The sequence below is a fragment of the Littorina saxatilis genome, linkage group LG13, assembly GCF_037325665.1.
Source record: "Littorina saxatilis isolate snail1 linkage group LG13, US_GU_Lsax_2.0, whole genome shotgun sequence".
Lineage (NCBI taxonomy): Eukaryota > Metazoa > Mollusca > Gastropoda > Littorinimorpha > Littorinidae > Littorina > Littorina saxatilis.
The window spans coordinates 12,115,895-12,127,611 of NC_090257.1; the positions used below are offsets into that span (position 1 = coordinate 12,115,895).

At 42.9% G+C, this 11,717-nt stretch overlaps 1 long non-coding RNA gene across 1 annotated transcript in view; it reads right to left on the bottom strand.

The window, feature by feature from the left end:
- The window catches only part of LOC138946037 (uncharacterized), a 38,637-nt gene extending 32,085 nt beyond the window's left edge, over positions 1–6,552 (bottom strand). The window contains exon 1 of the long non-coding RNA XR_011449178.1: positions 6,223–6,552. This is a non-coding gene — a long non-coding RNA (uncharacterized lncRNA). The remainder of the gene's footprint in view (positions 1–6,222) is intronic.
- Positions 6,553–11,717: the final 5,165 nt, after the last annotated feature.

Below are 11,717 nucleotides of genomic sequence, written 5' to 3' on the forward strand. Positions count from 1 at the left end.
GTGTATGGCTTCTATGTCCCTTCATACATAAAACAATCGTGGGCTGGTGTTATCATGTGTATGGCTTCTATGTCCCTTCATACATAAAACAATCGTGGGCTGGTGTTATCATGTGTATGGCTTCTATGTCCCTTCATACATAAAACAATCGTGGGCTGGTGTTATCATGTGTATGGCTTCTATGTCCCTTCATACATAAAACAATCGTGGGCTGGTGTTATCATGTGTGTGGCTTCTATGTCCCTTCATACATAAAACAATCGTGGGCTGGTGTTATCATGTGTATGGCTTCTATGTCCCTTCATACATAAAACAATCGTGGGCTGGTGTTATCATGTGTATGGCTTCTATGTCCCTTCATACATAAAACAATCGTGGGCTGGTGTTACCATGTGTATGGCTTCTATGTCCCTTCATACATAAAACAATCGTGGGCTGGTGTTATCATGTGTATGGCTTCTATGTCCCTTCATACATAAAACAATCGTGGGCTGGTGTTATCATGTGTATGGCTTCTATGTCCCTTTATACATAAAACAATCGTGGGCTGGTGTTATCATGTGTATGGCTTCTATGTCCCTTCATACATAAAACAATCGTGGGCTGGTGTTACCATGTGTATGGCTTCTATGTCCCTTCATACATAAAACAATCGTGGGCTGGTGTTATCATGTGTATGGCTTCTATGTCCCTTCAAATCGTGGGCTGGTGTTACCATGTGTATGGCTTCTATGTCCCTTCATATCATGTGTATGGCTTCTATGTCCCTTCATACATAAAACAAGAGGCGAAGCCTTCAAGGCTCCCGTAAGAAATCGACAAACAGTAACACAAACTCAATCACTCCGTCACACATACACGCACACAGTAAGCATAGACACAGTGCAAGAGTGGGAGACGCTAGATCTAGATCTGACTGACAGCAGAAGTACTATTCAGGGAAGGATGGAACAGGAACACTGAGACCAAGGTCACCATGAGAGCTCCGGGCATGAAGGGCCACAAGAGCAAGGACATTTTATAATTTTGGATGATTAATGAGATGAGGATGATTATAATGATGATGCTATGGATTTCCAATTTGGTTTGAGACTACGTGACAGGGCAGCACTCTACGCTTACTGTCATAATATATCCTGGTGTCAACCAGGCCCGAGAACTGCCGCACCTGCGGTGTTGGTCAGGTAAGCAGAACCTGAGCACCCTCAAAGTCGCATTCGTTAAGTGAATGACACTCGGCTGTGTGATTCCAGCCTTCCCATAGGAACCATAGCACTTCCACTCTGGGTAGGAGCCGACCGTAGCCCGAAAAACCCACATGACCCTGATGGGATTCGAACCCACGACCTCCCGGCCCGCAGCCCGATGCGCTAACCACTGCGCTACGGGGGCCGGTTCAGCCAGTCTTTCTTACAAACAGACACACACATACACACACACACACACACGCGCATGCATGCACGCACACACACACAGGATCACACACACACACACACACACACACACAGTGACTCACACAGATCTCATACTCGTATACAAAACTCATACGCACATAGACAGACGGACAACACACACCTTTACAAACACACACAAACATACACACAAACTCATACACACACACACACTCACACACACACACACACACACACACACACACACACACACACACACACACACACACACACACACACACACACACACTCTCTCTCTCAGTCTCTCTTTCTTCCACACACACACACACACACACGCACGCACACACACACACACACACACACACACGAGTACACACACACAAACAGTAACAATAACACATGTGCACAAAATGAACACACACACACACACACACACACACACACACACACACACACACACACACACACACCGCGCGAGAGAGAAAGACTACAGGGAGGCATGACGTCATGATGCATTAATTGACGTCAAACACTTTTGACCGTGACGTAATCTGTATCCATAGTCTTGGATAACCACACACACATAGACTCGGAAATGTTAAAGTTTCTACCACAGACATACATACATACATACATACGCACGCACGCACGCACGCACGCACGCACAGACAGACAAAAGTTAGCATCGCATAGGCTACACTTACGTGAGCCAACAATCGTGGGCTGGTGTTATCATGTGTATGGCTTCTATGTCCCTTCATACATAAAACAATCGTGGGCTGGTGTTACCATGTGTATGGCTTCTATGTCCCTTCATACATAAAACAATCGTGGGCTGGTGTTATCATGTGTATGGCTTCTATGTCCCTTCATACATAAAACAATCGTGGGCTGGTGTTATCATGTGTATGGCTTCTATGTCCCTTCATATCATGTGTATGGCTTCTATGTCCCTTCATACATAAAACAATCGTGGGCTGGTGTTATCATGTGTATGGCTTCTATGTCCCTTCATATCATGTGTATGGCTTCTATGTCCCTTCATATCATGTGTATGGCTTCTATGTCCCTTCATATCATGTGTATGGCTTCTATGTCCCTTCATACATAAAACAATCGTGGGCTGGTGTTATCATGTGTATGGCTTCTATGTCCCTTCATATCATGTGTATGGCTTCTATGTCCCTTCATACATAAAACAATCGTGGGCTGAGTAGTACATGTCGACCGAGTTTTAAACCGCGATTATTTACACCTCTCCGATTTGTGACCCTCCACCACGGGATGAGTCGCATGTCACTTTTGCATGATTTTCATATTTTTACATTTTTCTAAAGAGTTTTTTATGCTCTAGATATCCAGTGGTGAAACCCGTTTTAGAAAAGAGCAAAACCTGTTTGAGTTATAAGCCTGTGACTAAGGTGACCCTCACACTGTTACCAGACACTCCCTGGACTTACATTACGCCTAGCGCAGAACCGCGCGAGGTGACTGACATGCGACTCATTTCGTGGTGGAGGGTCACATTTAGTCAAAGAAATTCACAACCTTCACGATAAACCGCGATTGATTTCGGCATGCTAATATCTATTTACTGCCGCTACAGCATTTCCCGTTGGCCGTTCAATGTTTGTTCGACCCCCACTTGCACGGTTTGTCACCAATTGTGCCTGTCACCCTGCAAATTTGACTGAATTTGGCGAACGAAATCAAGCATGATCATTATCGTCAATTTAAAGAACTTGTATGCACATGCAGTAAGTTTCAAACTTAAATTAAAGCTTACCCGTCATTTTCATGTATCCGTTCAATGGAAGATTCTCAGTGGAGACCCTCGGAAAGCTTGCTTTATAAGTCAGTGGATCCAGAATCTCACAGACTCAGGCGTTTCTCAATTCTACACTGTGAAAGGCCTCAGCATTGCATCGACTTTATGCACCGCAACTTGATCAATGAAAAAGTCACATGGCTGTGCTGAACTGGCAGCAACCTCAGCATTTCTTGAACAACGTGACACACTGAGACCAAAGAGCTTTTCTCTTTCAAGGGCTGAGACTGATGTTCAGAGCGATCTGCTGTCATTTAGGGAATACGCCTAGTGCAAAGCCAGCGGGAGTGTCAGCCGTCTCAACGAAGTTCAGGCTGAAAATGGCATCGGCTTTGACACTTGAAACTGACTTTACTAGAGCGTGCTGCCGTCAAATCGATTAAGCTTTGCAATTATGTTCTCTTACACAGAGACGCGGATAGTCTGATCATGTAAGTTAATGTGCAAATACAACTCGACTTGATGATCTTTGTTTCAGCAACAAAAAGATCAGTTGACACCAACTAGCTCTGCACCTAGTGTCTTTCACTTTATTGGTTCTAGGACTGAGTGTATCCAGCCGGTTTCTCAATGTTGTGAGGTAGCAAATTACTGTGACAATTAAGCAAATCAAGTTGAACCACAGGCGGAAGGTATCGTCCACTGGACTACTACTATCACAGAAAGACTACAAGGTACGTCACTCACCTTCGAGTCTTCTGTGTTCTTGGAGTCGCTTCCTGGGGGAAAATATTGTTCAAGACGGTTTGCCTCTTCCTACAGTCTGTGTAAGGTCAAATAAATACAGTTGAATGATTGTTTGAACTATATGCACCTTTAGTTTTCAGCTTCCGTTCGCTGCAGGTTGTTTTTAACCATCATTTGGACGAATCTTCGTTTGCGAGCCGCTAATATCCACTTGGCGGCTAATTATGCATCCGCACCGAATATGCATACCAGCGCTCATTGGTTAATAACAGGATATTCGATGATTATTTTCATTGGTCGACTGAAACGTTTTCCTCATTTTGAATGAAGTGGCAAACGGTTCTTCACTAATACCGAAAGTGAAAACTCCCGGGGGTAGCTTTCCTTTGCTTCACAATATTTACATATGTTTTAGACCAATGAGCGCTGGTATGCATATTCGGTGCGGATGCATAATTAGCCGCCAAGTGGATATTAGCGGCTCGCAAACGAAGATTCGTCCAAATGATGGTTAAAAACAACCTGCATGCAGCGAACGGAAGCTGAAAACTAAAGGTGCATATAGTTCAAACAATCATGCAACTGTATTTATTTGACCTTACACAGACTGTAGGAAGAGGCAAACCGTCTTGAACAATATTTTTCCCCAGGAAGCGACTCCAAGAACACAGAAGACTCGAAGGTGAGTGACGTACCTTGTAGTCTTTCTGAGATAGTAGTAGTCCAGTGGACGATACCTTCCGCCTGTGGTTGAACTCACTAGTACTGTACAAAAGACAAGTATGGATCAGTAGCCACACCGCAAACTATTTTATTATTTACGACACCAACTAAGCCAGTGAACGTAACAAGACAATTAGCATCACAGTGCGGTCAGTTTCAGCTTTTGTCAATTATTGGCAACACCACAGAAAAGTGCAACAGTCGGAACATGCTAGCCTCACTTTTCATTAACTGCCAAAAGCTACTACCACTGAGAAGCTAGTGTCCGCAACTGAGAAGTCTATAACTGTCCAGGCGTATTGTGAAAACACAAGTGAACAATGCCAGTATTGACACTACCAAGTGAAACAGTTCAGTTTCTGCAGAGACATACATTGATCTATCTCTCTGGTTTCTGTAAATCATCGACCGCACCACAGCAAACCCTGCCAAAAAACATCAAGCATCACCCTACCGCTTTCATTGACTGATCAGCTACTCCTAGTGTCCGAGCCACATGCGTGCGGCAGCACTTAGGTTCCAGTTCCCGCAGTCAAACTCCTACTCACAAGAGAGAGAAAGAGAGAGTCTTGCTGTAGGGGAAAAAAATTCCACGCATCTGCAGGGTTTTACACCCTCGAAGTTCTGGCACCGGCTCTGACTTTAGTGCCGTATACACGCGGTTTCAGTCGAAAAGATGCGGTGCGTTTCATTGCTGTCCGATGGTCGAACTTGGACAAATATATATTGCTCCTGATAGTAATAATAGTTAAAACTCGCCCATCTTTCCCACAAACACACACTAGTATAGCGCACTCTGCGGTCTCAAAGTGAGAGAGATGCTGAAAGCCTTGTGCCGAAATGTATCTGTCGTCTGCTACTTTGCGAAAAGCCAGTAAGAGTTGCTTCCCTTATTCATTGCGTTGGTTGTTTTTTTTTGGAGACGATCTCTCTCTCTCTCTCTCTCTCTCTCTCTCTCTCTCTCTCTCTCTCTCTCTCTCTCTCTCTCTCTCTCTCTCTCTCTCTCTCTCTCTCTCTCTCTCTCTCTTTCTCTCTCTCTCTCTCTCTCTCTCTCTCTCTCTCTCTCTCTCACACACACACAGACACACAGACACACACCGTGCACACACAGACACACACACGGATACACACACGACACACGGACACACACATAGGTAGAGACAGACAGACAAACAGACACTCAGAATATAGGTCTATGGACAGACAGACAGACAGACAGACAGACAGACATAAATTTGCCACGGTCACATGGTCGGTTACACTGCCAAAAGTAAAGCAAACAGTAAAATAAAAGCATCACGAGACAAACAAATAAGGAACTAAATTTAAGACAATAGGTTCAAGTGCTAAGTAATAATTAAGTCGTTGACTTCTATCCTTCATATGGATGGCTAATTCAGGAATGCATCCATGTATAGAAAGAAGAAATCATTCAGTGAATCATCCTATTCTATTCATGCAGCCACTGACTCAAGGATAATTAAATAACAACGCTCAGTTTGACTGAGCCGCTTGTCAGTTACACTATCCGACGGCACGTAAACAAGAACTGTAAATTCAAATTGTACTTACATTACTTGAAACTGAGTTGAATTTCGGAACTTCTTGAAACAAGTATAACGCACACTTCTAATTAGTGTACTTCTGCTCACACTGGCAAATCTCCCAGAAATGTTTTGTCAGTACGTGATCACACAATGATATATCACTTTAGAGTAAACTTTTCTACACGAATCCTTCAGTGTCAGTTTTTTCCAGAGTCAATTCAAGTTTTCACCGAGTGTTGAAGCACTGTTGAAATTATTATAAAGCTGTGGCGGTGTCCTCAGCTCATACTCCAGCATTTGTCAGAGGTTGTGTTGGGTTTTCTTTTTATAGTCACCCGTCGATCGAGGCTGCTCTGAGTCTGGCTCGCAGCACTTTTTTTTCAGTTTAAGACTAGCCCATGCCCACAGAGTATATTCCCTCGCGTAAAAAAGTCTCTCTCTCTCTCTCTCTCTCTCTCTCTCTCTCTCTCTCTCTCTCTCTCTCTCTCTCTCTCTCTCTCTCTCTCTCTTTCCTCTCTCTCAGTCTCTCTTCAACTAGACTGTGTTCTTTACCCCCCACCTCCCTCACTTTCAATCTAATGCTTGCAGCCAATAAAGAAAGAATAGCGCCCGCGCGCGGTTTGTGGGGGTAGGTTCGGCGTTGGCTCAGCTCAGGATGTTATTTTTATGTGTTGTTTAGTGACACCACGTGGAAATTATGATTTCCTTATATGGAATGTCCCCACGCGGCTTCGCCAGAAAGAGGGGAATCACCTACTAGTCTTTGTTTTGCTTGGTTGGTGTGTCATATGACTCGTCTCTAGCTTCCCGGCAAGTGTTCTTTATGACTCTGTAGTTGTGTGTGTGTCACGTGTGTGGTGTGTGTGCGTGTGTGTGTGTGCGCGTGTGTGTGTGTGTGTGTGACGGTGTGTGTCGGTGTGTGTGTGTTTGTGTGTGTGTGTGTCTGTGTCTGTGTGTCTTTGTGTTTGTGTGTCAGTGTGTGTGTGTGTGTGTGTGTCTGTGTGTCTGTCTGTCTGTTTGTCTCTGTGTGTGTGTGTGTGTGTGTGTGTGTGTGTGTGTGTGTGTGTGTGTGTGTGTGTGTGTGTGTGTGTGTATGCATTCTCTTCGTTTGCTCGTAATTTTGTTTTTGTATGCAGTCTAGATAGAAGCACAATGCGAGTATTATTTAGCACCACATAAATCTGCAGTCTCTCTTTGCCCTGTGAAAGTTGATGAATGTTTTCTGCAGCTACATGGTATCTTTCATTTCACACAAACACACACACATACACACATTCACACACACACACACACAACACACACCAACCTCCCCCCCCCCACCACCACCACCACCACACACACACCACATCCTCAATCGTGACCACACGACCGCCCACACAAAGTGCGAAAAAACCACCTCTAAGGCAGGCCGACGTCGACTCCGTCCGGGCCCTCCCGTTCTCCATTCTCTTCGTCAGTCAGTGCGTGTCAGTTTCGCTCCGCCTGAAAAAACCTTGACCTACCATTAAAACACAGGTGACATCTTCCCTAAAACAATTCGAGCGGACACGGGCCGTGACGGAATACACGTTGCTGAATCACGCCCTGCTGTCGGGCAAGACTGACGGATCTTCCTTGTGTGTTTTCTGCGCATTCTAGTTTTTATGTTCGTAACTTTCTTTTGGTTTGAGGATTTTACTTAACCAGGCTGTGTGTGAGACATTTTGGGAATAAAACATTCAGTCTTTGGAAAAGCAGAGATTTGGTTTGTTTCGCGGTGACTAATTCCAAGACGGTGTTGTTGCTGTTGTTGTTGTTGGTGGTGGTGGTGGTGGTGTTGTTGTTGTTGGTGTTGGTGTTGTTGTTGTTGTTGTTGTTGTTGTTGCTTTATGTAGCTATCATTGCCCAAGGTCCTTTATGACTGTAATACGCTGGCATTTTTCAGACAATGAATCAAGCGTTCAGTTTTTGGTGAAACTAAGAAAACGCCATTTTAGCATAATTACACTGCGTACAAAGTTGTTGTTTTCTTTTCCTGCTTCTAGAAATGCACAAAGGTCTTCATTGGTCCAGTATGAATCTCCTTTAAATTCAACAACAAATCAGCATGTACATTTTTTTTTAAATGAACACAGAAACTTGTCATTTAAAAAATTAGGTTCTACATAGAAAGCAGCCAGTTGCTGATTTTTTTTATATCTCCCCAAATGGAGGATCGCTCTTATTTCCTGTGAAAGAAAACAGGGATAAAACGACAGCCTTGACAGATATGTCTTGATTTACCCGATCTTTTACACTGAATGGAAGGCTTTTAATTGCAAACAACCAACAAAAAAAACTAAAAAATGAAGTTAAGTCAAAAATGTGTCGCGTAAAAACACACCCAAAGCAGAAGAAAGTTTTGACACAAACGGTGCGCCATACTAGGTACGTCACCTGTGTTACAACAGAACAATAGAAACGCAAACAACGTATGGAAAGCGGGAAACCTCATGACTCATTCTTTCACGCTGTGACTAACAGCGTCATCACTGAGGATTTCTCTATTTACACCCGTGGAGTGTGGGGTTCGATGGCAAAGAATTAGAAACGTAATACTGATCGTAACTCCCACAGATTTCAGGAGTGTGTTGTTGGGGGTGTTTCTTTCTTGTCACGATATATGTGAACATGCATGGTAGAAACTGCGTGTACGAATTTGAGATTACTCTAGCGTGAAGACATTTTACGGCTGATTTTTTTCTTCAGAATGTATTGACTTGGACAAAGTAATGTTGCGGCGATTTATCTAAAAGCAACAGCTGCTTTAGAACTAACAACACAAAAAATACAACCAACGACCAAACAAGCGCACATTGGATGTAGCAAAGGAAGAAAGTAAGAAACAACAAAGAAAGAAACAAAGAAACAAAGAAAATTGTGACCCTCCACCACGGAATGAGTCGCATGTCACCTTTGCATGATTTTCATATTTTTACATTTTCCTAACGAGTTTTTTATGCTCTATCCAGTGGTGAAACCCGTTTTAAAAAAAGAGCGAAAACTTGTTTGAGTTATAAGCTTGTGTTTAAGGTGACCCTCACACTGATACCAGACACTCCCCGGACTTATATTAAGTTAAGCCTAGCGCAGAACCGCGCGAGGTGACATGCGACTCATTTCGTGGTGGAGGGTCACAAATAAACAAACAAACAAACAAACAAACAAACGAATTAACTAACTAACTAACTAACTAGCAAACAAACAAGCAAACTTACAAACAAACAAATAAAAACAAACATATAAGCAAACAAACAAGCAGGGAAATTAAAAGTACATGTTATTTAATTTCAAGACCAAACCTGAGGGGCAAACTGATCTGCCACTCTTTCTTACTTCCATCAGCACAATGCAAATCAAGGTCGATTTAGGGAGCTACTCGGATAACTTCATGAAAACTAAACTAAACCACGTGAGAAAACTTGGCACGGATACTAAGCTGATACTTTTTCGTCTGTGAATGAAGTAGTGCTCATGGGTTGACTGACAGTTTGAACCTTCGCCGGTGGTCGTGGGTCCGTGTGGACGCAGAAGGGTGTTTAATTGCAAATACCTCTCAAACTAGTTGGAATTTTTTAATGAACTTAATTAAGAATGCCTCAGCACCTAAAAAGCTCGTATGTCCTAAAATTTCAGCGAGAAGTAATTAAAATAAAGGTCATATTCAGACTACAAACATCGTGGGGCCGTGCGGACCCATGTTTCTCAAAGAAGGAAATGAGAAGCATGGCTCCGCACGGCCCCACGATTAGGCCTACTTCCGTGTCGGTAGTCGATAACCCGGACGGACGAAGGTTAATGTGCGAAGACATTTCAACGAGTATGGCTTTAAAACTCAAGGTAAAATACAATGGATCCTCTATACTATATTCATCATTGAACCACAATTACAACATACACATCGGCCGTTTAGTGTCTATTCCGTTGATGGAATGGCAGTCCTGTTGAAAAACTCGTTACAACACGCTGAAACCAGAGACATAGTAATGGTTTGTTCCGGCGTTCGCAAAAAGTACTTGCTCATGGCATGGGTTAATGGTATATATAAGTGAGACGTTTCAACAAACATAACTTTAAAATTCATGGTTAAAAACACTGGATCCTCTGTACTAAAATTATAATCAAATAACTATCACCATAAACACCTCGGACGTTTAGGCTCTGCTTCGGTTATTCATACGACAGATCCTGCAGCAGACGACAGATCTGTAGCAGACGACTGATGAGACAGCCTTGGTCTATTGAACCATATTTAGCAATCAATGCTCTAAAACCGATAGCAAATGAACAAAACTATAAGCATACTGTTTTAGTGTAAGTTTTATTTTGTCGCTCAAGATTTTGAATCAGGGTGTTCTTGGGATTGATCTAAGCGGTTGCCTATGAAGCGTACCTCGTTACGACAACTTTACTAGAGTTGTGCGCCTTGAATCACTGTGTGTCTCTGTCGCTCTCTCTCGTGCTCTCTGTCTCTCTCTCAGTCTCACCGCGTCGGACAACCCAATTAGTCCAATTAGATTATGTACATTCTTTGTTGTTTTCTTTATTTCTTCAATGATAATGTTTGTAGATCGTTAGCCAAACGTCAGTTCGACTTTTATACCGCAGAATATCTCAATCGTTTTGCTGAAAAAAGTAGTCCCCGAGTTAACGATAAATATGCAGATGACCTCTAAATTAGTCAAATGTACTCTGAGATCAAAGACAATGACCAATGACAGGTGAGATCGAGACTCGGTTGTGATGGATAATCCATATGGTTGTGATGGATTATCCAGAATAATCCCCTCTACAGCTAACAGAGACAAAGAGGCAGGTCATGGGAAAAATTCCAATAAACACTCGTTCATCTGTGAAGTCTTGCTCATATAGCATGACTAGTCGATGAATATAATTATATGCAAAGACATTTCGATCAGCATGACTTTCAAACTCAAGGTCAAAACTCGTCCTTTATATTGAAAACGTCATCGAATCACTGTTACAGTCGAACCTGTCCCTGCTGCCACGTCTACATGTAGAAAGTAACCACTTGCACACAACGACCACTCAAGCAAACGATCCCAAACGAGTGTTCTATATATATATAATCCATCTTTCCATCGCGATCACCTGTCTACAACGACCATTTTGGTCCGTCCTTGGAATGATTGTTAGTACCGTAAAATCCCTAGCAAACGCCCAGTATCTAGCAAACGCCCAACCCCCACTTTTGGCCAAAAGTTGTGCAGAGGGGTCACTACCTAGCAAACGCCCACCCCGGTTGTTGTTGTTTTTTTTTATATAGAAAAAGGTACCTGATTCTATTGTTATGGTGGGTTTTTTTTTATCTACAAAATATATACAGTCCCGAAAGAAACCAACAGTGATTTGAAATGTGTCTATATCACTAACCTAAAATCATCACCATCGCTGGGAAGATCAGGCTAATTCACGAAAATAATTGATATCTGGAGGGAAGAATTAAACATTTAGGTTTTATTTTTATTATTGTGACACACG